This window comes from Belonocnema kinseyi, chromosome 1, assembly GCF_010883055.1.
Source record: "Belonocnema kinseyi isolate 2016_QV_RU_SX_M_011 chromosome 1, B_treatae_v1, whole genome shotgun sequence".
NCBI classification, from domain to species: Eukaryota; Metazoa; Arthropoda; class Insecta; order Hymenoptera; family Cynipidae; genus Belonocnema; species Belonocnema kinseyi.
In genome coordinates, this window is record NC_046657.1 from 111,828,065 (window position 1) to 111,833,949 (window position 5,885).

Genomic DNA, 5,885 nt, shown 5'->3' on the forward strand with positions numbered 1-5,885 from the left:
TCAGCCTTGGAGGAGATTATGTTGAGAAATAAAAAAAAAATTCTTAAAAACGTTGTTTTTCTTGGTCAGGCCGGAAACTTATCAATCCACCCTCGTAAAATGAAGAGAATGGGATTTTAATAATTCCAGATCTCGATTCTGGCGATTCTCATGATTTGAATACTTTGCGCGCCTCTTTATATGCGTTTTATTTATATCTTGATCCGCATTTGAAAGAAATTGGAGATTGGAGATTCTATCAAAAGTTCAACTACTTTGTTAAAATTTATTTATTTTTTCTTTGAAGGTTCATCTCTTTCGTTAAAAATACACTTTTAAAACTGAAAATTTAACAAATTTAACTATTTGGTTGAAAGTTCAACTCTTTGATTGAAAACTCATATTTTTCGATTAAAAAAATCAATTTTTTGTAAACAATTGGTCTTCTTGATTTTAAAATTAAATAATTCCGTTGAAAATTCATGTATTTCGTTTAAAATTTGTTTGTTTTGTAGATCATTAATTTTCTTGGTCGAAAATTCATCTTATTGGTTGACAATTCAACAACTTTTTTCAAAATTCGTTTTTTTTTCTTGTTAAATTCAATTTTTTATCACAGTTTTTATCTGGAATTTGAACTATTCCATTTTTGGTTGAAATTTTATCCTGTACATTGTATTAGTTAAAACACGAATTATTTCATAGAAAATTAATTTATTTGTTTTCGATTATGGTTTTTTTTAATTAAAAGAATTTTTAAATAAAATTTTTTAAATTGAACTTAAGGTATTAAAAATGGAAAAATAATTGATTTTACAAGATGATTCTGAATTCGTTGAAAATTAAAGAATTAATATAGATATTAGTTTTTTAAATTAATTTCAATGATGACTTCAAATATTATTTTAGTCTAAAAAAATTTTGTTTTTAACCCATTCAATTTGAAATTTTTTAATTGAAAAAAAAATTCGTTAATTATTAGCAATATTTGACCGTTCATTTAAAACAATCCATTATAAACAACTATTAAAAACTATAAAAATTTGAACAGAATGGTTCAAAATAGAAAACCTTGCATTGTTAAAATTGTAATGAGGTAACTTTGAACGCTACAATTTTAATTTAAAAAAAGATTCAAAAGTAATTTAAAACTTGAAATTATTTCAAATAATTTAAAAGACGATGTAGATTTTTGCAGATTAAAAAAAATTAAGCTTTTTGAGAATTGTAAAATATTTAAAAAGAATAACAAATATGGTTGTGATTGCTAAGAAAATTGAAAATGACTTTTTATTTTGAAAAATTAATTTTAAGTGAGTATTTGAAAATATTTTTAAAATTAAAAAAAAAAAGAATCTGGACGATTTTAAGGCAATTTTTTTATTTTGCAGTTTTTTAATGTTAGGAAAAAATCTAATTAACAAAATATATCAATTTTCAACCCAAAAGTTTACTTCTTAACAAAATAAATTAATTTTCTATCAAATAATTGGTATTTTAACTAATACAATGTACAGGATAAAGTTTCAACCAAAAATGGAATAGTTCAATTTCCACATAAAAGCGATTAATTTTTAATCAATCCTAGAATAGTTACATTTTCAAATAAAGAAAAATAATTTTTAACAGAAAAAATGAATATTCAACAAAGTTGTTAAACTTTAAATCAATAAGATGAATTTTTGATCAAGAAAATTAATGATCTACAAAAAAGACAAATTTAAAAAAAAATACATGAATTTTCAACGAAATTATTTAATTTTGAAGTCAAAAAGAGTATTATCTACAAAAAAAGCAGCATTTTTAACTGAAAAATATGACTTTCCAACCAAAATTTTAGTTTTCGACCAAATAGTTTAACTTTCTATTAAAATGTTGACTTTTAACGCACCGAATATGCATTCTTTATGAAACAGTAACATTTTTAACAAAAAAGTTCATTTGAAGGCAAATAGTCAAATTTTCAACTATAATTATGAATCCTTAATAAGAAAAAATGAATTTTGTTATTAAGTAGTTCAACTTTAAGTGAATAATCGAATTTTCCACCCAAAAATTATGATTTTAATTTTTAACAATATAGTTGCATTTACAACAAAACGACTTTGCAGCCAAAAATTTTTACAGTTGACATTTCAACCGAAAATTTTAATTTTTAACCAAAAAGTATAAATTTTCTATCAAAAAATTTAATTTTTACAAAGAAAGACGAATTTTTAACAAAATACATGATTTTTTAACCAAAAATGGTATAGATTAATTTTCAGTTCCCAACATGTATTTTTACAACACATAAAACATATTTTCATCAGAATAGTTATTAAATAAAAAAATAAATAAATTTTAACAAAGTAGTTGAACTTTTGATAGAAAAGAGGACCTTTTTACAAAATAGTTACATTTTCAACAAAATAATTCAGTTTTCATCCAAATAATTGAGTTTTTATTCAATCGAGATTTTGACAATGTTGTGAATATTTGAATTTTAATAACTGATAAAATGATAACGTGAATTATCGAAAAATTGTCCAAGTTTTTCTGTATTGTGGTATTGTTTAAACTAAAAATAAAAAGGTAAATATTTGTATTATAAATCTATCCGTGTTACCTATCTATAAATATTTACATCAATAATTTAAAACAAAAACACTTAAAATTACACCTAACAAGTGTAATTAAGATTGTTTAAATTCTAATTTCATAGTAATAATAGTAACATGCTATAAAATTTTAAAACTTAACCAATTCCCCAAAAAATATATATTTTTATAAAGATTTTTCCTTTTATTTTACAAACTAAATAATTACTACAAGTTTTCAAGAAATTATCCACATATTTTTTGAAAGTGTTTTTCTTTTAAATTATTGATGTAAATATTTATAGATAGGTAACACGGATAGATTTATAATACAAATATTTACCTTTTTGTTTTTAGTTTAAATAATATCACACTACAGAAAAACTTGGACAATTTTTCGATAATTCACGTTATCATTTTATCAGTTAATAAAATTCAAATATTCACAACATTTTCAAAATCTCGTTTGGATAAAAACTCAATTATTTGTTTGAAAACTTAATTATTTTGTTGAAAATGTAACTATTTTGTAAAAAGGTCCTCTTTTCTTTCAAAAGTTCAACTACTTTGTTAAAATTTATTCTTTTTTTTATTTAATAACTATTCTGATGAAAATATGTTTTATGTGTTGTAAAAATACATGTTGGGAACTGAAAATTAATCTATACCATTTTTGGTTAAAAAATTATGTATTTTGTTAAAAATTCGTCTTTCTTTGTAAAAATTAAATTTTTTATGGAAAATTTATACTTTTTTGTTAAAAATTAAAATTTTCGGTTGAAATGTCAACTGCAAATATTTTTTGGCTGCAAAGTCGTTTTGTTGTAAATGCAAATATATTGTTGAAAATTAAAATCATAATTTTTGGGTGGAAAATTCGATTATTCACTTAAAGTTGAACTGCTTAGTAATTTTTTGTTTAATATTTGTCTTTTTTTGTAGATCATTAATTTTCTTGGTCAAAAATTCACCTTATTGATTTACAGTTTAACAACTTTGTTGAAAATTCATTTTTTCTGTCAAAAATTATTTTTCTTCATCTGAAAATGTAACTATTCTAGGATTGATTAAAAATTAATCGCTTTTATGTGGAAATTGAACTATTCCATTTTTGGTTGAAACTTTATCCAGTACATTGTATTACTTAAAACACCAATTATTTGATAGAAAATTAATTTATTTTGTTAAAAAGTAAACTTTTGGGTTGAAAATTGATATATTTTGTTAATTAGATTTTTTCCTAACATTAAAAAACTGCAAAATAAAAAAATTACCTTAAAATCGTCCTGATTCTTTTTTTTTTAATTTTTAAAATCTTTTCAAATACTCACTTAAAATTATTTTTTCAAAATAAAAAATCATTTTCAATTTTCTTACCAATCACAACCATATTTGTTATTCTTTTTAAATATTTTACAATTCTCAAAAAGCTTAATTTTTTTTAATCTGCAAAAATCTACATCTTCTTTCAAATTATTTGAAATAATTTCAAGTTTTAAATTAATTTTGAATCTTTTTTTAAATTAAAATTGTAGCGTACAAAGTTAAAATTTACCTCATTACAATTTTAACAATGCAAAGTTTTCTATTTTGAACCATTCTGTTCAAATTTGTGTAGTTTTTAATAGTTGTTTTAAATGAACGGTCAAATATTTCTAATAATTAACTAAAAAAATTTTTTAATTAAAAAATTTCAAATTGAATGGGTTAAAGATAAAATTTTTGTAGACTGAAATAATATTTGAAGTCATCATTGAAAATAATTTTAAAAACTAATATCTATTAATTCTTTAATTTTCAACGAATTCAGAGTCATCTTGTAAAATCAATTATTTTTCCATTTTTAATACCTTAAATTCAATTAAAAAAATTTTATTTAAAAATTCTTTCAATTAAAAAAAAATCATAACCGAAAACAAATAAATTAATTTTCTATCAAATAATTCGTGTTTTAACTAATACAATGTACGGAATAAAATTTCAATGAAAAATAGAATAGTTCAAATTCCAGATAAAAACTGAGATAAAAAATTGAATTGAACAAGAAAAAAAAACGAATTTTCAACAAAGTTATTAAATTTCCAAGGGAAAATGTGAATTTTCGACCAAAAAAATTAATGTTAAAAAAAAAATTTCAACTTAACGAATATATACGATTAATTTTTCATCAATCATATAATAGTTTCATTTTTCAGGTATAGATAAATAATTTTTAGCAGGAAAATAAATTTTCAACAAAGTTTTGAATTGTCAACGAATAAGATGAACTTTCAACCAAGAAAATTAATGATCTACAAAACAGACAAATTTTAAACAAAATACATGAATTTTCAACTAAATTATTTAATTTTAAAGTCAAAAAGACCAATTATTTACAAAAAAATTGAATTTTTTAAGCGAAAAATATAAGTTTTCAATCAAAGAGTTGAACTTTCAACCAAATAGTTGAATTTGTAAAATTTTCAGTTTCAAACATATATTTTGAACGGAACAGATGAACCTTCAAAGAAAAAAAAATACATTTTAACAAAGCAGTTGAACTTTTGATAGAAAAGAGGTCTTTTTTTACAAAATAGTTACACTTTGAACAAAATAATTTATTTTTCGGAGCAGTTAGTAAATAGAGCTATAAATAGAACCGCCGAAGTGTTCCGACCGGCAATCGTGCACCTTCCAGTTTTCAAATTCAGAAGAGAAGAAATGGGTTGCGCGCGCAAGCCAGTCATCTACATCGTCTCCTACTATATTTCACATGGACAAGATCTGTGATAGGATTGGAATGAACGTTGTTTCAAATCTGGGATCACTGGCCCTTCCGGTGTGAACTAGGATTTTCCCAACTGCTTCCAATACATTTTTAATTTGAGTTTTCTATTTAGGATGTGCCCGGGTGTTCGAGTTCACCAGATTCTCAACACCCACTGTTGTTGTCCACCTGCTGTTACTCTATGAATACAGATCTGCTCTCCACTGTGTTTTTGCAGACAATTATAATTATTCTTCTTGATAATTCATCTTTTTATGGTTCATGATTGAACTATTTTCTTGAAATTCCATTTTTTCGGTTAAAAATTAAGGTTCTAACCGAAAATTAAACCATACCATTTTTGCTGAAATTTTATCTTTTACTAGACTATCATATGCGTGCGCTCATTTTTGTACTCATTTTTATCATTTACCAAATTTCCTACTAACTATTTATTTGTTAAAATTGTCTGAGTACTTATATTCTTGTTGAAATTATATTCTGAAAGAATTAATTCAGTGAATCAATGTAACGCAAAATTTACGAGTACTATTAATAGGGGGTGTTCACATATTACTTAA